This window comes from Triturus cristatus, chromosome 5_1 (assembly GCF_964204655.1).
Source record: "Triturus cristatus chromosome 5_1, aTriCri1.1, whole genome shotgun sequence".
Taxonomy (NCBI): domain Eukaryota; kingdom Metazoa; phylum Chordata; class Amphibia; order Caudata; family Salamandridae; genus Triturus; species Triturus cristatus.
In genome coordinates this window covers 217996419-218020257 of record NC_140587.1, presented here as the reverse complement: position 1 = coordinate 218020257, position 23839 = coordinate 217996419, and the positions used below count along the sequence as shown (strand labels likewise).

The 23839-nt window shown below is 43.7% G+C and overlaps 1 protein-coding gene across 3 annotated transcripts in view; it reads right to left on the bottom strand.

The window, feature by feature from the left end:
- The window catches only part of TRAPPC9 (trafficking protein particle complex subunit 9), a 2530995-nt gene that overhangs the window by 1242474 nt on the left and 1264682 nt on the right, over window positions 1-23839 (bottom strand). The gene's annotated exons all lie outside the window — the stretch shown is intronic.

The window sequence follows — 23839 nt, the reverse complement described above, 5'->3', positions numbered from 1 at the left end:
GTCTCCTGCAGGCGCATTATACTATGCTCATCAATCTGTCACCAGAATCCTTGTCCAGTTGTGAATCAATGGTCATTTAAATCAGGACATGGGAAAATTGGAGCCGCTTTGTCATAAACAGAAATCCTGTCTCTGCCAACTGATAACTTGGCATTTCAGAATTAAAAACAGGCAGAACTCACCAAGGAAGCAGCAGCTTTAGAACATTGATTTCCATGTTAAACTTCCTGTTTCAATTTTGCATTTATAGATTATTTCAGTAATTGAAGCTTAATGGTGTAGGATAGAGGAGACATACGTGATATAAGTTAATTGTCAAAATAAGGTCTTTAAAAGGTGATCATGGCATAAAAATGGCACAAACTAGGACATTCAAGAAGCCAGTTGTAATAATGGTGCCAACATCGTTGATGGCAACCTTGAAAACTGTGCCCATCAGACTCCAAAGGAACGAGATGTTCTGTAATCGGAATATTGTTGTAGGAGGAAGATTTTTAATTTCAAGTAATAACATATCTAATTAATACCTAGCCACTGCAATTGTTCGGTCTGTCAATAACCAGTGTGTTATTACCACATTTAATGATACTAATGTTATCAACCTTGGAAGGTGGCAGGGGGAGTTGGCCTTAGCTTGATTCAATCTCCTGAAAAAGCAGATCACAGAAGTTATCAGTGTCATCTTGTGAGCTGCGTAAGCACACAAATTAGGGATGCTTTGCTGGCAAAGAGTTCCTATTACTTTAGGCAACAATTTATACAGCATCCGATTCACAAAAAACTTTGCACACCCAAGTGTCAATGAGGTGAAAAAAGATGAATTTGAAGATAAAAATTGAACATAATGGGTCATTAAATACACATTTCTGTATTTTTCCACCTGAAAATGTTATTTACTTCTTCAAAAATCCCCAACTACGGTGGTTTTTCAACAGTGCTAACTATAGAGTGAGGGTTGGGAAACATTGGTGTTTACAGTGATTGGACATTGTGAATGTATTGATCATCTTCAAAGTGTTAACATCATGGGTATTAAAACCATTTCAATGTGTGTGGCTACCCTGATCACACTGGTAAACTTGTTCGTAGAAATGGTTTGAGTAAGTGAGCAAAAGATGTGGAAAATGCCCTCCTAAACCACCATATTTTCAGGATTTGTAAAGGAAAGATTCACGACCAGCACCCTTGCTCGTCTTGCAGACAATCTAAGAAGTGTAAGAAAAAGATGTACAGACGGCAAACGTTTTCCATTTACAGAACGAAGATCCTGAACAACATCAGGACCGCCCCAAAGGTGCATCACTTTAGGAGAGAGGTGAACATATACCTCTTTAAATAACAATACATCATATTAGCTAAAAGAAACATCGCCAGAGGATGGGGATCTCAGACGCCCCCGCAATAGGAACAGTGGAGGAGACCTAGATGGGTGCCAAAGAGCGGAGGAAACAATATATAAGAGCAGGGGCTGCATCAAGAAATGGAAAAAGATTTGGGGGCCATGGCAAAAATACAGGGGATCAGGTGGGGAGGTCGGGGAGTAATCATGTAATGGTATAGTCCACTTGCGTGCTGAGGTGCTATTTTTGTTCACCACATCGCTATTGTCTGATTTGTTTCTTGAACACTGTCTATTGTGCTATGGTACTATGAGCTATGTTAAATAAAAAGATTTTTTTTTTTTTTAAACATACATCATACTGCAATAACCATCCGCAATCTATCCTACTAGTAGTTGAGTTTATGCTTGTTTTTTACCCTCAACAACACTTTGCTGCATTTTGGCTAAATTTGTGCTACAAAAATGACAGCTACATACATGTTTTGGCCATAAAAAAATAAAAAATAAATTCATGAAGAGGAGTAAGTGATGTGACACTCCAGCGGGTAAAGCGTCTGCTGACAATCTTGATTTCATAGATATTCATGAATACTCCTGGGAACTTTTGTGAATCTACTAAATGTCAAAGATCTACGCAAATCATGTTAGGAATACAATAATGTGTTGATTTCTGTCATTTTCTTACTGAGTTATATCCACGCAAAATAACACATGCAGATCAAATCTTTTAAATCAATTTAAAACGTACCCAAAACACTTGCTCCAAAAAAAGGTCTGAGATTTTTAAAACATTAAAAAAGCATATTGGCAACAATTTCCAACACTTTAAAAAAAAAAAAAAAAAGGTAATTGAAATATACCCAGGATAAAGGTTGTATTAACTACATAATACCGATAAAGAGATAAATTATTTTTAAGACTCAAATTAGTGACTGACAGAGACAAAAAAAAAAAATACAATGCTGCAGACAGACCGGGTTTTGGGGCGTGCATTTCAAGGTAACCACAGTTTTCTGTGCAAATAAGAGCAAAAAGCTTAGACAACTAACATGGAGAGAGGTTTAGTCCCCTAGTCGAAAATACTGCAGAGCACTGACCTGCTCCGGAAATGAATCTTTAACAGCGGAGGCACCCCAACTTAACATTAAGACAGTCCAGATGAGACAAATAAGAGAAACTGACATATGGGAGACCACCCAAATTTAAGGAGCCCATAGTCGGATCCACCCTACGTACAGAGCAGACAGAGTAGAGACAGGCCTCGCATCTATAAGTCAAGATCACTTTTGCCACTTTCTAGGTGCACACTTTTCTCACAGGGGTAATTTCATTCTTTTGAGAGTACCATATATTATTAGGGGTCGCTATTTAAGAGTAAAACACATCAGATGGGTAACGGAGGGCTGCAAAACAAAACGCTACAAAGTAGTTTATAAATAGTTTAATACAAAATAAAGTAACATAACGTGTATTTGTGAAGCGCACTTTCACCCGGAGGCATCTTGGCGTTATATAACAGATGTTTATTGTTACCCAACTCAATGGTTCTCATTTTATCGACCTCAGATGGATGAAAGGCTGAGTGGACCTGCTGGCCCCGGGAGTGGACGCATTAGTTCCACTGAGCCACCAGACCAGGCCTAAAACACTCAGAATGGTAAAAAGTCTTGAAATTAATGAAAAAGACAATATTCACTAATATATTCAGCTCTCCATCATTTAAGGAAGCAGCAAGGGGGGGGGAGATGGAGATAAGGGGGGGAAGATGGAGATAAGGAGGGACATGGATTCCAGTCTCAAGGATCCGTGAAGCGCCGCCATGCTTCTCCCTCTTTGGAACATGAGACCTTTCTGCAAAGATCCACTTTTGGACAGTTAAGATGGTTGTTTGAGAATCAGGACAAGTCAAGCACCCCGTTTAAATTGTGTCTGGCACTAGAGAGGCTGAGATGGCATATGAATGGGGCCAATAAGGTCATGTTTTGTTGATGAGAATAAAAATCCCTTTGTGTGGCAGCAATGCATTCCCTCTGTCCACATGCGAGTGATAAACAGAACTGAATCTAGCAGATGGAAGGGAAATAAACAGTATTCACTCTCACCAGAGACAGCTGGTATTGGTCTGCGTTTTGCAAAAGCAAAGACAGCAATTACTTCTCACACAGAAAAGGTGAACGTTTTACCACCAAATCTGCACTATACCATTTTTAGTCAGAAGTAGCAGCAAATATCGAGATACCTGGCTAGATCTTCCCACAGAAAAGTATGCTCGGAGAACATGGCTTCTTTTTTTCCACAGGAATGCATCTTTCACCATGGAGGAAGCCCTCCTCCATCTCCACCATCTTTGGGGGTGATCCGTTCCTCTTCCCACACCTTGGCTAGAGTAAACCTCTGACCCTTTCTAAGGAGGGTCATGGTTGGGCTTGACTTTGAGTGTGCCCACAAACGTATGAGGGTTTTCGCAAACTTACAAGGATATACATGTGGCTCTCTGCCCATTTTCCACTCCTTCATTGAGATTTACTACTTTGGATTTCTATACAATCATACAATGTATACAATTCATTGGGATTTTCTTCTGTTGGTTTCTATACAATCATGGCCGAGAAATACAGAGTTGTCAAAGCATTTACGATTGCTAGGGTTCCCTTTTATGAGTTCCTGATAGGTGTAAATGAAGGCGTATTTGGCCATAAAGGTGCATTTTTGACAGATAATGTCTTTGTGAATTGGACTCTGTGTCTCAGATCATTTTTTATTGAAGCTCAGCTTGTTTTAATCTCAAGCGAAAATGGAGTACTGCAAATGCTGTAAAATGGTTTGTTCAATTGTCTTAATAATAATACTAATTGCTTTAGTTGGCCTGTCATTGTACTTACTGTCTCCGATGGTATACGTCTCCACAAGAGTTGAATTAGCTACAGTACATAATGAAGTGAAACATCACACACTGATACAGAGGGACAGTTTAGTAAGTGGATTAAAAATAATATTTATCCTAAATTGTTACAAGAATATTCTGATAGTACGAAGGTTACAAACAGTGGCGGCTGGTGACATTTGAAAGTGGTGAGCATTAAATTATTGCCATACTGCACTGCGGCGAGCGAGCAAGCCCGAACAAGCTATGGGGGGCTCAGAGGATTCTACCCCAGCGAATTTTTTTTTTAAAAGAATGAATAAATGGTGCATTTTCACGCAAATTTGAGGAAGCATGAAGGTTAATAAAGCAATACTATTGACTTATTTATCTAATTCTTCCAGCAATAGGCAGAGTGGAGACACGTTTGAAAACGCTTGGACTCAAACAGATGAGACGATTTGGTAGCTTTAATGAAAGCTTAGCTGGACTTGAGGCTGATACTCACACACCTCTCTGGTGATAACAAAGGCCCTCCTCTTTCATTTTAAGGCCCTGATCAAATGTGTGGTAAGAGCACATCTCACCAGCCTTGGAAGAAGGATGCTAAGACACATTGCTCCCACTCCCAGAAGTTCTCAGGTGGTGTCTTGTGGCAATGTACCTTTTAGAATGGGCGGAGGATGGAAAAGGCCGCATGAACAGTAGCACAGTAAGGAAAGAGGACGCTGGTGACATCTGTTGTGACCTGCAGTAATAAGTTGGAATCTTGGCAAGGTCAACTCACCCGTTATCTTCAGAGTGTTTGAAGGTCCTTTACATTTGGTAATAATAACCTATTTTTTACAGTGCTTCTCAATGGCAACTTTGTGGTATTGAGCACCATAAAGATGGCTGATGCTATGAGATCAACTTAGCAGTGCTACTATTCCACTAGTCCGACTATCATTATTACTATTAATGGAATTAGTATTATTTGTAGTAGTAGTATTAGCAATAGTAGTAGTAGTATTTGAAAGACCCAGCAAATGGAGACGAGGTCTACACAAAGCAGTGGTAAGTTTGGTTCCTCTTTGTACCGCTTTCTTATTTTAATTTGTACACGAACAGCACTGTAAACATTACTCAGATAGCAAACAGAATGCAAGGAGTGGGGCTGTGCTGCTATTGACGGGAAATGTAATGTATCCTACACCCAGAGAGAGGATCGCGCCAGAACAGAATGCACAAGGGGCACATACAGGAATTACAACACACAGAAGGGAAGAAGGCACAAGCCGGGAGACAGGCCACAGGAAGCGACCAGAATAGGGACACATCAGACAAGAGGCCACGGTGTGAGGGGACAGAGACTGGAGAAGCGTCAGAGAGAGCGAGAGAGAGAGAGAGAGAGAGAGAGAGAGAGAGAGGGGTGTGGGGCAATGGTTGCACGCTGGTGATGCCATGTTTCTCACATTGTCATTGCAATGATCAGCAATTGGCGGAACACCTTTACCCCGTCCAGCCACACCAGAGAACCTCCTGAAATACAAAGGTTATATAGCTTAAAACTTCGATGTGTATTGTGCCTGTTGCTGAAAAGTAAAGAGAGACCTGTAACCCCCAAAATGAGAATAATAAAAGACAAACAGGTTCAGCAGCAGAGTGGAGTAGCTACAAGTTTAATCTCTCCAGTTTCAACCATTGATAAGGAGGGAGCGTGGAACCAGAGAGCTAGCTGGCCAGAGCACAAGGAATGGACTTTGGGAAGAGAGCAAAGCTTAGCAGGACCAACTGAAAAACTGGGGCAAAACGGGCAAGTCACAGGAGGGACAGGACCACTGGAGGGCGTGAGAATGAAGGAAGCACACATGTAGTAAGAATGGGAAAGGTGGGTGGTGACGAGCCACCACGCGGTAAGGGAGAAAGAATGTCTGGAGGACAGGCAAGGTGGCTGACCTATAAGGAAGGGGGTCAAAAGGTGATCGACAGAAAAGAATAAGCACTAGGTGCGACTATTGGCATTGGAACCTAACATCATCCACGGAAGGTGAAACTAACACTGTAAGCTGTAATTGGCCAATATACATTTCTGTTACCTTGGTTACCATGATGTGGTTGAATACTGTGATTACCTACTCAGAGCAGCATCCATCCACGTCTTGCTGTTTGCAGGTCGGCACTAGGAAGAGAGCCGAGACTAGAGGTTTGTTTATTAACATGCTCCGCCCCAAGGCTGCATCCATTCATGCTACTCAGGCCAAGGTGAGGACAGATCCTACTGCACCGACTGATTTCACCAGCGAAATGAAAACTTACTGCATACATTTGGGTACTTTTAAGGAATTTTAATTTTGACTTTACAAGTTTCAGGGTCATGTTACTGGCCGACTGTGTAACAAATCAACGTATCCCTTTTAGAGTGAAGCATGCACGCCGCAGAGATATAATGCAGACATCTCGCTGCAGCAGTAATTTACAACTTGCCGCCAAAACAGTAGAATGAAAAGACGTCTCATTTCTGTACATTATGAAAGTATTTCGACCAACGCAATCATTACATTGTCAACAGTTATTCACTTTTTGTGCATTTTACTGACGTATGCTTCTCGCAAATGAAGACGGGTTAGGTTTTCTTTTGAGTATTTCTACAGCCCGCTGGTACGGCCTCTTTTGTGCGGCCCATTGTCCTATTTACGCTTTGTCACTCAACTGTGGGCTTTCCCAAGACATGTTAGTGCAAGTTGTGGGCCATCAATGGAAAGGTATTTTAATCCAAGCCTCAGGTGCAGTCCGGGCCGGCATGACTCGCGGGGAGGGGGGGTTGTGCGGGCTTGCGCGGGGGGGTTAGGCGGGTGTGTTTAGTTTAATTGAAAGTTTTTAAAAATGTACCTTTACTAGGTCGGGTCCCGCATGTTCTGAATCCTGTTGCTTTCCTGCAGGAACAGGATCAGCCAGCCTCCTTCCCCGGTAAGCCAATCACACCCCTGCAATGGCAACGTTGTGATTGGTGAGGCGCAGCAGGGAGCGCCCCAGCCAGGCCATTTTCACTATGTAGGCTGCTGCATGCAGCCTACATAGAGAAAGAGGGAGAGTGCACATGACTGGGTTGGTCGGCCCAAACAGTCAGTACCCACAACAGTGGGAAAAGCCACTCCCCCCCGCCTCGAGCAGGACCGCCCACCCCCAACCAGGCACTCCAGGCACTTCTGCTTTCTTGCAGTGCGAGAAGCAGAAACATAAAATGGTAGTTTTAACATTTTATGTTTCTGCTTCTCGCACTGCGAGAAAGTAGTGGGGCAACGCCCCAATGGGGGAGCTGCCACTGGTTACAAATTATTTTATCTGTACTTTCTTTCCCTCTTCTGCAGGTGAGTGTACCATGCATATGCAGCTTCCAATCTCCTACGGCCTATCTCGCACTGTGTTTGTTAGTATATTTAATAATAATGAATTTTGGTCTCCTTACTTGTCGGAATTCAATGTGTCGTTGGAGGATTTGGAGGAGAATGAAGAATCTAATAATGGCATTAAATATGGTAAATTCCTGAACATTACGGCACTAATTAAGAATGAAACTAAAACTAATAAATGGGGGTATGTGTGTGATTTGAATGAAGAGCAATAATAAATTATTAAAATCCAACGAGAGGAGACTAAGGACTGTGAAGAAGAAGAAAAGTGAAGTGACAATAACTGTAATTCTCACTGATAGCCTTAACTACTCAGAGTCCTAATGTTCTGCTGTCACATTTCTAGATTACCGCTCACCCTACCTATCCTTGGCTTCCCCCTAAGCCCCGGTGTGCTTCACACAGTGAACAGGACTAGAAAGGGGGTGAATTGTGCATTTCTGGCGGGAAAAAAGTCTTGGAGAGTAAAGAAAACTGGGTCAAATGTGGAAAAAGAGCTACAAATATATGTCAATATGGATTTAAGAAAATGTAAAAAAACTTATGGTTATTGAGTGAGGACAAGGAACATGAACCAGAACGAAGAACAGTAGTACTCGGGATAATGTTTACTAACCAGATGACTTTCAGTGGATTAAATGAACACAACAGATTTTAGATTAACCAAAAGGTGTGAAAATAATGTCCAATTAATTTCCTTGTTGGTAAGACTCTCTCATTCAAATGTAACTTAATTTAAGATAGCCCTAAAACTAAACTAGATTTAGTTAAGCTGCAGGAGCATGAACCTTGTCCAAGTAGTATGTTGGTGGCACAAATATATGCAACACCCTAGAGGGAAATTACTTTTTATGCAAAATTATTACTGGTAACAGGATAGAGTATTGAAAGCTGAGTGGTTGTTGTAACAGTTTTAGGGTAACGAGGTAGGCCTTATACATTATGCGGCTCTTACAAATAATCTAAGATACTTAAAAAACGCTCTCTATGAAAGAACTCAAATATATAAAAAGAGCCATGATGAGATCAACACCGAGCAGGAGACATTTCAGCCAGGTGGGTGTTGCTGTCAAGCGCCTAGAAACTGATAATCAATAGGTATTGTGTCTTACTTTTTCAGAGTTGTAGCCTCTTGCCATCTGTGCCAGTTCCTGACCAGGGTGACGTGCGGCAGTGAAGCATTCACTCACACGCTCACGGCACTCTGGGAAATGACACGGGCAACCGCGGCAGCGTAAATGAACCTTTCAAATCTGCTGCTAAGGCATCCTCTGGCACACTGCGAATCTATGAAAAGAGAAATGAGGTGCAGCGCTTTCATTTGCAGAAACAGTAAAGGGGTCTGCTGTGTTTCCACAAGAGCAATTCCCCAGGGTGAAGGGCACTTTTAAGTCAAAAATAGAACTGTGATAAAAATGACCGTGTACAGGTGCTGGAATGAAATGAGTTTTTCCAAATCAGTCTAACTCAAAAGAGGCGGGAAAGAACATTTCTTCACAAAAATGAAGTGTTAAATTGGATCTTGAATGTGACCAAGCGGTAGATAAACAATGTGCTGTCAAAATAGGTTGAAAGACGGCCCCGTGCAGCCGTTGACGCAAACACCAAGAAGAGTGGGAGCAAGCGCGCGCTCACGCAAGCGGGAGGAGTGAGTCCGAGCCGTGACTGAGACATGAATCTGAGACCGGTAGAGGTGGGCGAGTCAAAACATTACCAAGGACAGCCGAGCCAAGGGTCGGCTTGGCTTTAAGAGCCCATTCACAAGCCAAGTGGTGAAAATATTTGGCATGGAATCATACAACAAAAATTATGTAAAAATAGTACAAAGTCTCCTCAAAATGACAAAAAGCCAGGGGTGGTTCCTCAATGTGGGCGGAGGAGCGTTGCCCCACTGCTTTCTCGCAGTGCGAGGAGCAGAAGGGTTTGGTTGGGGGCAGGCGGGTGGGCGTTCCTGTGGAGGGCAGGGGAGGAGTGGCTTGACCACTGTTGTGGGCGCTGACTGTTTGGTTGGCCCTCTGGGGTCTACCAAACCAGTCATGCGTACTCTGACATTTTCTCCCTGTAGGCTGCATGCCGACCAAACAGTCACTGTGCACTTTTAGGAGTGGGCAAACCACTCCTCCACTGCCCTGCTCGCAGAGCAGCCCCACCAACCCACCTGCCAGCAAAGCAGCCACACATAAAATGATAATAACTTAAAGTTATTATCATTTTATGTTTTTACTTCTGCACTGCTTGAAAGCAGTGGGGCAACACTCCTCCGCCATAGTGGAGGAGCCGCCCCTGACTGTACAATTCAGGCTCTATATGGGTATCTCTTTCTCACATCAAAGTTTAATGCAACGTCTTTATGGCAGGCTAAAGTCTGTTTTTTTCCAGTTTTTCCTAGGAGGTACCCGACCCAAAGACCTAAGAGTGCTTCACAACAGATCTAGATTAAATGTTACAGATGTTTTTTTTTTAAAGGGATATTAAGTGATTTGAGCTGATTTGTCGGATGTTGCAATGAGGTCAGGAGTCTCCAGTTCAAAAGTCAGCAGTTCTAGCTACCAAGCCACACTTACTCCCATGAAATTACAGCTTGTTCTAGGGCCGATGAATCGAAAGGACCTTGAGCTAAGCTACAGCCAGGCATTTGGCTTAAGCTTGGCGCAAGCTTTCAGTGGCTCATCACCTCTACCAGTGCTTAATTTGAGCTGGTGGTTGTAAATGGGGCCCATCAGCAATCATATGTGTAGACCAGCACTTTTATTTCCTCAACAGACTTTGACCCAGAGCAAGAGAGAAAAACACGAAATGGGGAAAGGAAGAGAAAGACAGGAAACAAGTAAAAGGGGAGAATGCAGTGATTTAAGAGAACGTGAAAGAGTAATATAAAGAGAAAGGGAGTGTCTGATGGAGAACGAAAGAGACATAATGTGGGATTAGGTCTACCGTGCCTTGGTATTTGGCAATCCCAGCACTCAATAGCCACGGGCTTCTGAGCAACACTCTGGGCCCCAACACTTTATTCTGTTACAAATGTAACACTGTCTGAGACAAAGATATATTTGAAAGTCAAATGATCCAGCAGCAAGGAAAGGTAGTCTTTTTCAACGTAGCGTAAATTCAGGAATTCAAACGTTTATTAAAAAAAAGGTGAAGTTTTCCGTTTGGTAACGGGATATCTAAAACTACCTAAAATGGTTAGAACGTTGATACACAAGAGAGTCCAGATAAAATATACCAAAATGTAACTGAAAAAAAGATTAATGGTGGTGATAGAGGCACATACGTCTTACATATAATTTGAGATAATTTCTAATAAAAGGATCCTGAAAGAAGCAATGTTGATGATGTGTGCTGGACCGGAAGTGGCACAAATGGGGCACCAAAGGGTAATTCCTAATCCAGGAAATTCTGTCTGAATTTAAAATGGATATCGCTCATTGAAGGATTTATTTGTAAATGACGAGTGCTTAAATGACAAATATCTCTATCACCAATGTATTATTACACTTTCTTTTAACCATGAAAGCACCTTCTGAGGAATTCCATTACTTTATCTCAAAATGTATTCAAAGACCCTCACTATCTAGAAAGTGAAGGGCAAAAGAGGGGCACGTCGATCTATAGCCTGCTAATACATAGGTATCATTTTTAACAACTCCGAAACAAAGAATTTGACAAGTAGAAACTCCATGGTTAAACTGATTTAGCTTACTGTATTGGTCACAAAGAAATCACATTAAAAAAATGTGCACCATTTTATAGACTAGACCTCTAAGATCATAAAATACAACAGTTATATATTTGCTAACACAGTTGTGAAAGCCAGGAGACTCTCTCAAAAGATGTATAGCTGTGAAATAAAAACAGACATATGGAGGGCTGCAGGAGTGTTTCCTACTTTCCACTATAAAAAAAAACATATACATTGATGAATGCTGTGTTGTTTTGATCTGTTCTCTGACTCTCCCTAGCCCCAAAGAATACACTAGATAAGCAGAAAAACAACGATGATCATTGGAATTCCACCTGTTCAGCCCTCCAATCAAAGCAAAGATATACCAATATTCTGTCTGTGAACCCCTAAGGAGGGGATCTAGCTTCTCCTTATAAGATAGAAAGAGCTAAAACATAAAAAGTGAAAAGTGCATTTATGGCAGCTTATATTGAGCCATCATCAAGCTCCTTTTCATGCTTAGGTTTTGACGACAACTGTCAAACAGATTTATTGCTAAAAATATACTTGGAGTAGGTTTCATATTTGCCCCATGCAATCATTTGCGTTCTTTAACTGGCCTCTTGTAGCCATTGGCTGAGACTTTGTCAGCCACATCTTGACTAAACCCACTACCTATTGCTATTGGATGTTTGAGTGTATTCTTCCCTCTCCGCTGACGTGCTTGCATTTAACAGCGTAAGGGAGTACTTTACAACTAGTCCTCTCTGTCCGTTCCTATCAGCTCCCTCCCAGAACTATTTGCTTTGCTAATGCTTATTTAACTTAGCATTTTACTAGAGCTATTGTTAATATGCAAAAAAAAGGAATGGGGTAGTAGTGGCCCAGAAATAGTGAAATTATCACCCTTCGTATTAACGTTCATATCAAAAAGGCAATTTTACAGTGGGAAACACACAATGCCAATGCTTAATGTATACACAGGAACATACACAGGTGCTAAAGCAGTTCCGGGCAGCCTACTACCCAAGGTTGCCCCTGCACATTAGTCACGCTAATATATAAAATATGAATGTATATAGGAACTGCAACAAGCACTCTCCATGAAAATCCCTTTATCCAGGATAATGTTGGATAGTTATTCAAATGACAACATGCTTTGTATCATTTTTATACTAGGCACGGAATGTTAGAACACAGTTGGTATATACGACTCCAGTCAAAGATCTGTCGTCACAAAGAACACATTCCCGTTTTCATTCAAAAGTTGGTTTATTTCGAAGAGACAACGCCTCCAGAAAAAAATCAGTCAAGACGTGTTTTATCAATCTTGACTTTTTCAAGGCAGGTAAGTAAAATTGTCACTGATGTAGTACAATTCCTTCTAAAAATTGTCACACCAAATCCATACGGAAAAAGTCGCAGAGATTCTCATGAACGAAAAGCCAAGCCCTCCACGTATTATAATTGAACACAATATTTTTCTTAATTACTCGCTAGTTAGGAGTCCATACATGGGGCCTTCGGTAGGGAATATTCACTATGCAAAAACAGAAGTCAGTAGCACTTTCCATGTATTAAGAAACCGGCGGCCTTAATAAGCGTCAAAGAGGGTGTCCGTAGTAAGCTCTCTTTGCAGTCTAAAAAGCCGAAAGCCGTGCAGACGGTACACGATCCTGTCCTTGCGGTATGAAAGACTGAGCTATTGTTAACATGGCACTCGACTAGGTTGCCACCCAGCCGGTTTTACAGTCTTTTAATATTCACTACAAGATTGCATGTATCATCCACAAAGTCCTTCACTCTCATACACAAAACTACTTAGAAAACAAGCTGACGAAAGCAGGAACCACTAGATCATTGAGAAGCTCCAACACTCTTCTGCTCCTAACTCCCATTCTAAAAAAGACAGCAAACAAGTTGCGCTCTTTTTCTGGAAATGCTCCAAGCATGTGGAACTCCTTACCTTGTGACCTTCGATGCAACCCTTCCTTCCCTTGCTTCAAGAGAAACCTGTAACTCCTACTCCTCAAAATATACTTTAACTCCTAGTCTACGGATCTTAGTAAAGTATCACTTTATCAGACCTAGACCCTCCGTCTGAAGCGGTGGTTCTCTTTTTCTTTTTTTGTGCTTCTCAGACTTTTAGATCCTCTCGAATTGTGTCTCTAGAGTCTGTCACTCTACTAGCACCTTTAATAGGTACCATTTGTCTATTGAACTACTGACTCATTGCATGCCTGCATTACTGTATTCTATCACGACCATCTAAAGCGCTCTGACACCTCTGGGTCCTGCTAGCGCTATATAAAGCTTATATAAATAAATATTATAATCCATAGCTCAGAAGACTAAGGTGTAAAAAAAACATTCATTTGATTCAAGCTTTGTTCTATTTCAAGTAGACTCAACCATGTACCTTTCCTTATAGATATTAAGCTCCACAAGAAATCATTATGTGCCATCTCTAGGTCTTTTGTCAGTGCACCTACACTTCGCCTGAGGGATCTATACATCTACATTTTGAAGGTTTTGGTTTTATACGGCACCAATGCAGAAGATGTGCAGCATCCCACACACATTCAGTGGAAGTGGACAATAGTTGATGAGGTTTGTATTAAAATTAAGGGATTTTGTACACTTGTGCCATGCATGCCATATTCTTAGGAGAACATGCCCCTTGATAATCAAAGGTGCCAACCTTCTTTGTTATTTTACTATCAAATAAAAATCAATGGGTTACTTTAAGGCGCTTTTCAAAAATCATAATCTCTGACTTTTTCACAGTTACGACCAACTTAATTTCTTTACAATATACTTCAGGCCAAGTTTTCCATTCTTGACATCTTCAACAAAGTCTAAACACATAAGTATCCCGATCTCACACACTCATGATTTAGGTTCACGCAGTAATGCATTACTAGGTCTAATGCGGACATACAGAGGTAGGGTATTTAAGGAACCAAAACTCCCATGGAAAATAACCACATAGTCTGATTTCAGCTGAGGTGGATATTGAAAAATCATACCAAACAGGATGAAACATATGTAGTAAAATTGTTTGTCATGTGAGCTTAGAAGATCTTTACCTAGCAGGGAAATTTACAATCCGTTGCAGTCGCCTGTAATTAAAGCAAAATGTTTTAATTGAAGCCAATTTTCTTTTCGCATGTGGTCAATCCGACATTTAACCTAGCGATAATCAGCCACCCAAGAATGATGGACGTTTAGGTCACAAGAGATATACGTGATCTGACTTTACTGACATTGCCCATTAAGGAAAAGTTGGGAGGAGGCTATACAAATTATGCCGGACACTACAATTCCTAGATATAGCGCTGCTACGGTGAGTGCTAAATCCTGCCGCCATCTCCACATGCGCCCTGGTGGTACTCAGTACGAGCTGAAACGACAGAGGCTGTACTGTCACGCCGGTTCCCAATGCTACAATATTTCTGATGCCCTAATATTTTATTTCACACAATTTAGAAGCAACACGACGGGCTTCAATAATATATGAAGTGCTGCAAAGTGCGAATTCCCTGCAGAGTTCCCGCAGCTAAATGTAGCTCCGGCCCAGCAACTGTCTATTTAAAGCCATCTAGCCTTTTATGATAGTTTGTGCCCCTGTGAGCTGTAGAAAGTTGAAAGGAAAATGGGCCATGGAGCTGAGGCACGCTGTCTTTGAACAAATAAAGCCAGTTGGGGACGGTGTGCAGTTAATTGGATCAAGCCACTCCACTGCACATGCAAAGAAGTAGAGGAAATGTAGCCAATTTACACCAGCCATTGCATTATGGCTGTGGGGGCAGAAGATCAGCTGATGGTTCTAGCGGGTATATGCAGATAGGAAGTAAATGTATGTAGCTAGTCCACCATGCCACTGTGTGTGCAAGGCTAACCTAACCACTGCATGCATGTGATGAGGAGAAGGCGTGTGCCTGATTAAAGTTGGCCACAGCAGGCATGTGGTGTGGACTGTACTTAGCTAAATGAATCTAACCACCACTGCATGCATGTGTCTTGAATGGTGTACAGTTAAAATAGCCGTAGAGCCTGCCGTAGTGGGTTCTACCGGCCATTAAAGTCCTGCTCCAGTGTTTCAGGTCGGGCCTTTAACAAGGGAGCGGGCCTTTAATGGCCAGTAGAGCCCGCTACGGAGGGCTCTAAGGCTATTAGAACATTCCACCACTAGAGAGCATAACGTTCTAATTTGTAGAACAAAGACCTCACGGAGCCAACTGCATTGGAATCCCCTTGGGTTCCGAGAGGCCTTTTGTTCACAGCAAGAGCTGTGAAAAACACATTAGAATGTTGGAGCTCCGGGCTTCTATGGGGCATTAGAAGCCACAGCATTCCGTTATTTTCAATCAATGGAGCGCCCAACATTCCACTGCTCTAATTGTATTTAGCCGTTTGGATTGATGTGGTGCATCAATGGGTGCTAAAGAGAGCATGGCTGCTGCAGGTATGTGGTGTGGAAGGATGTCTTGTTCATTGAATGAATCCCCTGCATGTATGTGCTGCAGAAAGATGTTTTGCTAATCCAGAAAACATTATTTCAGCACAAATGTCTGCAAGCAGAGAACCGCGGCTCTAATGTAGCCATCAGCATTTGTATCAAACCAGTGAGCCATGACATTGCTGCATCGCTGTACAAGAATTGCACTGGCAGTGACAAGCAGCGATGGCTAAAAATAGTTCCCTCCTGGAGCCGTCTAGGGAATTAAAAAAGACAGTAGCTATTTTATTTCCAAGCCAGGCCTCTCAAAGAAACCCTCCTGAAACACGTTTGATGAAACCCCGCGAGGGATTTGAGGAAGTATTTTAAGCCTGCCGCTGCTAAAAATAGAAAGGCTTTTAATGCGAACAGAAATAGAACAAAATACGATTGAGGTTAACTAACAGCAGCACAAACATCCATTTCCATCTAGCCAGCGAGGATACCCAAAGGGGAGCTGTTTGTTATGGTCCAGTGATGGCACTGAGCGGTTCTAGTGACATAACATACCACAAAAGACACTCATTTGTAAACCCAGTATGCAAGTTTTATATTTGCCCTGGTGCAATGATTATGAAAAGGCTTATTTTATTCAAAAGATGACAATTTTATTGAAAATATGAGGTGAACTACTGAACTCTGCTGTTTGCTTTACTGAAGTAAAAAGACAAGAAGCGCAGCGCTACAAGTGTGGTGGTGGATCGTTTGGAGAGCGGAGAACTACTGATCCCAGCAGGCCTGGGGGCCGAGTGTCAGCAGCAGCAGCCCCTCCCTCCCTCCCGTAGCGGACTTAAATCAGCTTGCGCCTCCCGCTTTGCGGGACGCGCAGCGCTACAAGTGTGGTGGTGGATCGTTTGGAGAGCGGAGAACTACTGATCCCAGCAGGCCTGGGGGCCGAGTGTCAGCAGCAGCAGCCCCTCCCTCCCTCCCGTAGCGGACTTAAATCAGCTTGCGCCTCCCGCTTCGCGGGACGCGCAGCGCTACAAGTGTGGAGGTGGATCGTTTGGAGAGCGGAGAACTACTGATCCCAGCAGGCCTGGGGGCCGAGTGTCAGCAGCAGCAGCCCCTCCCTCCCTCCCATAGCGGACTTAAATCAGCTCGCGCCTCCCGCTTCGCAGGACGCGCTGCGCTACAAGTGTGGTGGTGGATCGTTTGGAGAGCGGAGAACTACTGATCCCAGCAGGCCTGGGGGCCGAGTGTCAGCAGCAGCAGCCCCTCCCTCCCTCCCGTAGCGGACTTAAATCAGCTCGCGCCTCCCGCTTCGCGGGACGCGCAGCGCTACAAGTGTGGTGGTGGATCCTTTGGAGAGCGGAGAACTACTGATCCCAGCAGGCCTGGGGGCCGAGTGTCAGCAGTAGTAGCCCCTCCCTCCCGTAGCGGACTTAAATCAGCTCGCGCCTCCCGCTTCGCGGGACGCGCAGCGCTACAAGTGTGGTGGTGGATCGTTTGGAGAGCGGAGAACTACTGATCCCAGCAGGCCTGGGGGCCGAGTGTCAGCAGCAGCAGCCCCTCCCTCCCTCCCGTAGCGGACTTAAATCAGCACGCGCCTCCCGCTTCGCGGGACGCGCCGGGCGAAGCCCGGGCAAAGGGCGGGCCGTCTACGGCCGTCCAAGGCCGACTGAGGCTGGGCTGGGCCACCCCCCCTGTCGTTGGCTACATAATCGCTACAAGTTGCTCCAGAGTCAGGTGATCGACATCTGCACTGTCTTCATTGAGCCCCAGACACAGGGACCCCATCTTCCAGGAGTCCCTGCGTTGACATCACTTGCACCTGGGTGCTCAATTTGTTTGCCCTGCCCCCCGAACACCTCCCTCCTATATCAGGATTAGTACTCACACGTTGAGCACACGGGAGCAGCCCGGGACAAGTCTGTGGCCGCCCGTGATTGGACAAGGTTGGACTGGACTACAATTATTGGTTTTCTGTCCTATCTTATTTTGGATCCCATCGTAGAGGGTATCCATCCATTAATACAGATTGTGGTTTGTTCTAGGTATTGTTTGCTTCAATATACTTTAATATGTCTTTAAGGTCTGGTAAAGATCGTACAGTTCAACTGCAAACTTCTAAGGGGATAGTTTCTGGACCGCTTGATGCCTTCATAACTCGAGCAACTGGGATATTAGAAAAAGAAATAGCAATGGCTGAGAAAAGACTTTCCCTAGATTTAGTCAGTGGTAAGCGTTCCTCTCTGGGTGCCCTTGATACAGTTTCTAGCCCTGTGGCTCAAGTCCTGCCTAATAGCTCATACTCAGTAGCGACTGAGGCACTAACGCATGTTGAAGGAGAAGGGGTGGGTTCTCTACATTCTGTAGACAATATTGATTCGAGCTTGGATGATACCCAGAATAGCGGGGGTAAAGATAGGGGCTCAGATAGTGTGGACATAGTTAATAATTCTGAGTTGAATCCACCGGTAGTGGTTGATCCTTCGAGACAAACAGCCCGTAAAAGGAAAAAGGTCCAGAGCCGTCAGGGGGGAAGAGATAAGAAGTTGCATAAGTTAAACGTTTCTAACAGTACTTGTGCCGTTGGTTCGCTGTTGCCCACTGCTCCGCAACTCCCCCCGATACTTCCCAATGTATTATGCCCCGCTCTAATTCCCCTTGGTTCATCAGATTCATGCCCTACTTGTCTTAATAGCGATGAAATCCTGTTGGTAAAAATGGAGGCTATGATTAAAACTCTCCTGCTTCCCGTTTTGGAGCGAACCAGGTTGATGACCGTTAAAATTGATGCTTTGGAGTCTGTAGTGAACACGAATATGCGCTTGCTTCAGAAGTTATCCGTCCCCTCCACAGTAGCGGGGGCTTCTACTTCTCAGGCAAGTAAAATTAAGTGTATAAACAATGATAGCTCTGGTAAAGCAACGGGGGTTGTAGCAAACAAATCTACAGCACTGGGGGGTTCTGGGGACAAAACTAGCACTGCTGATGTAGGCATCTCGGTGCAGGAACCCAGAAAGGCCACCTCCAAGTTAATGGTGCAACGGGTTCAAGCAGGCTGGTCGGACGACAGTGTAAACGTCGCCCCTAGTACCTCTTCCCAGCCTTCCTTAGGAAAGCCAGCCATTATTCGTAATTCCAATACCCATACTGGGGGGAACGCTACTAAGAATGTTCACCTTCGTACAGATTTACCCCCCGAAGCAAATCAATATACCATTGTGCTAACTGGGGCAGCACCTGTAAAGGAGGGTATTACAGAGACTGACAGGGACCTACGCAATAAAGTAGTATTCTGGCTTAATAAAAATCGCCCCCTCCCGCCATCAACTTCAACTGAAATTCTATTTGTGAGGAGAGTATATTGGGTGGGTTATGGGACCAAAGATTTAGAGGGTGATTGTATCTTGGTATCGTTTAAGGACCCTTGGGTGGTAGAGTCTATTCGAAGGGAAGTAAGGTTTGCAAGACTGGGGGATGTACAAACTCTGGGGCTTGCTTACTTCTATCCCGAAAGACACCTTTAATTCCCATCAGGCCCCCCACCCATGAGATTACTAGATAGGAGGCGTCCAACTGTCAGAACACCTTACCTTCCCCAACGCCCATTACTTTTCAATCGCTGCGGCCCCCTTTCCGATCTAGAGGCCATTGATTGACTACATCCACCAACTAGGGTGAACAGTATTGTCGAGTGTTGTAGGAATGTGGCAACTAGGCCCGAAAGGGTGGAATCCTTCCCTGGGAACGCTGAAGAGGGGGGCTTAATGTTAAACTTTACAGGGGGGACGGTTGAAGCGTCCGCTGAGCATATTATAGAGGCAACCGTGGGGGTGGATAGTGCACGTATGGTTCTCAGTCTGGAGACAAGGGCAGAACTAGTGAGGGAAGTGGAGAACCCTGCTATTACTGTGCCAATGGCCCAATTTTCCAAAAGAAAAGTAACAACTCCATATGATACACTAAAGGTAGCTTCCTGGAATGTGGCTGGGATAAAGGGTCGGCTACACTCTAGGGAGTGGTTGGAATTTATAGATACTTTCGACATTATATTACTCCAGGAAACTTGGGCAACGGTTCCAATCCACAGGGTTGGGTTTATTAATTTTTTTAAACCTGCAATTAGCGGTAGCAAAGGGCGTGCTTCAGGGGGGTTACTGATTTGGGTGAAGCAGGCATTGGGATTCCATCTGTCCGAAATACTTGTAGAACATCAAGACCTTTTGGGAATTAAATTGAGTAAGGTTGTCCATCGGGACCTGATTATAATTAACATCTATGCACGAGGCCTAACTGGAGGCCGCTGCCCTGGTATTGTTGACGTAGTGGACAGGTATTTCGATGGGTTGGGAAGCGATAATTTTCTTGTTTTAGCGGGTGATCTGAACTGCACCTTTGAGCCGCTTCAGGCAGTTGGGGACAGGTGGGGGTCTGCAGAGGATGCTGTCTGGAACATTCCGGATTTATCAATTGATAAAATTGCTAAAGGGACCAAGGCTGCTTTGAACTGGATGGCCTTATGTTTGAATAGGGGCTTAAGGGCAGTTAATGGTCGCTCCACATCAGATCAATGCGCCTGTGCTACTTATGATAATGGTCTAAGGAAAAGCCGCATAGATTATATTTTGTTAAAGTTGGAATTCTGGCAATACATGATAGACATGGAAGTGGTATCCCGCCCAGAAAGCGACCACAAACCGCTGTCACTTAGACTAAGGCTGCCGGGTATCAATAGATTGAAGGATCCAGATACCCTTAGGACAGGAGAAGTCGCCCTGACCAATGATCGAAGAAGGCTGAAATGGTCTAAGTTAGTGGGGGACGTCACTCTCTTCGAAAGTATCAAAAATTTGGTCACCAATACGGTGAACGAACCCATGCCCATTGTGTCTGAGGGGGCCGGTCTTGATTAAGTTATTGAGTCTCACGAATGTTGTTTTGAGCAGCTTAAATCTCTTTTATCCATTCCATGTTCAAAAGGCCCGTTAAAAACACTTGGTTCCCGTCAGAAGTGGTATAATGGGAAATGTAGGGAGGCTTATAGTCAACTAGTTAAAGCGGTCAAGTCTCGGGCTATGATCGATGTCAAGCTAGCAAGGGTACAGTATAAAAAAAACCAGTGGGATGCTAAAAGAGAGTGGGAAGACAGGCACTGGTCCGACCTTTTGGATGCATCTATATCCAATAACCAGACTAAATTCTGGGAACTTGTAAAGTGGGGCAGAGACCCAGATTCCCAAACGCCTACAAATCATGTTTCTCCCGAAACCTGGGTGGATTTTTATGCTGCCCAATTTAGGTCTGAGAACTCGGAATCTTCTACAATGTTAAATAGTGTGTATACATTGTCTGATCAAGGTGGGGTCCTGATCTTCACAGAACATGAAACTGAATTAGCCTTGGGCTTGACTCAGCGGGGGAAAGCACCGGGGATGGACTTAATCCCTGCTGACCTGTTTAAAGCCAACCACGAACTTTGGGTACCGTATATTACCAGGTTAGCCAATGCAATTGCCAAAGGTGCTAGAATCCCCAAGTCATGGAAGGGGGCTGAGATCCTTCCAATTCACAAAAAAGGACATCGGTCCAATCCGGGCAATTATCGCCCGATCAGCCTTATTGATTCTCTTCAAAAGGTCTTTGCAAGGATGGTCTTAGGTAGAGTTCAGGGTTGGATGGTTTCCGAGGGCATCTTGTCTTCCATGCAAGCAGGCTTCAGATCTGGTACCAGCACCATCGACCAGGTGTTTAGATTCTGTCTGATTTACTGGAAGGTGGTGCTGTTGGGCGGGGGAACAATCTTCGCCGCGTTTATTGATCTGAAAGCGGCTTTTGACATGGTGCCGAGGGCTAAACTGTGGCGTGTCTTGAGAGACTTAGGCCTGCCCATGGAACTACTTGATTTAATTGTTAAACTGCATGATGACAACTTTGCAAGGGTTTGGTGGGGAGGTCAAGGACAAGTGACAAACAGCTTTCCGGTAACACGCGGGGTCCGTCAGGGGTGTGTTTTGGCGCCCACACTCTTCCTGTTATTTATCGACCAGGTAGTAAATTTTTTTAAGGCGTTCCCCACTGACGCTCCTTCCCTGGCCGGGACGAGGTTCCCCATGCTTATCTTCGCTGATGACACTCTGCTCCTCTCTAAGACCAGAAGTGGTTTACAGCGGGCTCTGAACCGCTTTGAGGAGTTCTGTGTCATCAACGATCTGAAGGTAAACGTAGGCAAAACTAAGTTTATGGTTCTTACTAAGAAACTCTCGGTGCGGAGTTCGGTAAGCATGGGTGGGGTTAACTTGGAACAAGTTGAGCATATGACCTACCTAGGGGTGACCCTAGATTTTCGCTTACGATGGAAGGAGCAGGTGGTCGAACAGCAGTTAAAACTGGCCCGCTTAACTGGTTGTCTTCTTAGGGAGCAAAAGAGATCCATTACCAAACGTGTGCACCCAGCGTTAAAAATTTACGACACAAAAATTAATGCTGCTATTTTATATGGTGCGGATCTCTGGGCGTATATGGATCTTTCTAGCCTGTTCAAAGCACAGTGTAAGTTCTTGCCGAGTCTAGTGGGGCTACCGCAATCCACTCCATCCATACCTCTTTGTCTGGATTTAGGATGTAACCCAATAAATGAGATGGCAAGGTTCAGATTGGTAGCCTTCTGGAGGCGGATTTGGACTTCTCCCGACCTTGCCCCTTTTGCTAATGAACTTGCTGAAGTTAGGTCTATTGAGGGCTCCAGGAGAATTCCATGGCTACGTACGGTAAAAACCATTTTGGTTGAAATGGGAATGGAACAGCTGTGGGTGTCCCCAGGAACCAATGTGTTTCCCACCAAACAAGAATTTAAAGCTCTGTATTGGGCCTCAGTCCGACAAACCCTAGTGACTGCCTCTAGCTCTACCAGTCTAACAGGGAGGTTCCTGATTAATAAACTGGATGTCTCTCGCGAGAGTTACTGGGATATTATTACCAGGCCACTCGACAAGAAACTCTATCATCAGTTCCGGGTGGGATCCCTGACTTTGAATTCATTCACAAAAAATTGGGCTTCTGGAGTAACCGAATTTTACCAATGGTGCCCGGGCCATAAGGAGACTGAGGGTCATCTTTTATTTGCCTGTCCCATGTATCAAGACCCACGTAGAAAATGGATAAAACCTCTGTTCCAACGCCTTACCTGCAGTAGGTCTGCGGAGGCCATTCGGGTATTAAAGACCAATACCTCAGAGTTGTTCGTGGTGAGCATAGCGAAATTTCTTGGCTGGGTTTGGATCATTAGAGCTAAAAAACAGGTAGAAAAGATTTCTCCTCTGAATTATATTTAAAACAGTATTTCTCTGACCTAACGTTGGACATTGTACATAGTATATTAAGACTGATATATTTATTGTTTTTATATTTTTAAAATTATTTAGACGGGCTGTTTTTGTATTATTGGGATGTTTAACAAGGGTGTTAAATGTATTGATTTTATTGTGTGTAAAAATATTCGTAAATTGGACAGTTTATCGTGATTGCAAAGTGTGAGTAGTTTGATAATTGGACCAAACTGTATGTGTTGATTTTGCTGTCTTTTATGATTTTATTATCGAAATAAAGACTTTAAAACCTGAACCTGACAAGAAGCGTGATACTTAATGCAGGTACAAAGATGGGATTTCAAAAGAAACACGTTTTGCTTTGTTGAAATCACACAATCAATCATTAGCTCGTCTGCAACGTTCAACTAACAATGAACCCTGAATGCAATTAACATTTTCAGGTTTTGTTTACCTTTCATGACGAGGATTCGGATTAAACAAGTTGCAAAGGTAAAAGCTTAGTAGAGTGGTTGTTTGTGTGGTGACCCAAATGCACTGCCGTACTAGGTGCCTAATTAGCTGGTGGCAATAAAATGAGACAAGTTCTGGTTGCAAAGAAGTGCAAGCTCAAAAAACAAAGGTGAGACTACCCTCAAACATACTATGGAATAAAGATAAAAGGGGACCACTGGAGATGGATACACTAAAGAGTCAAAAGAAAAAACTATGAGAAAGGTATGTCAATTTTGTACTAAGAGGGGCCAAGTCAAAGGGGTGCTAAGCAAAGACATTCTTCCCTGGGCAAGCATCCCTAAAGCCTCATC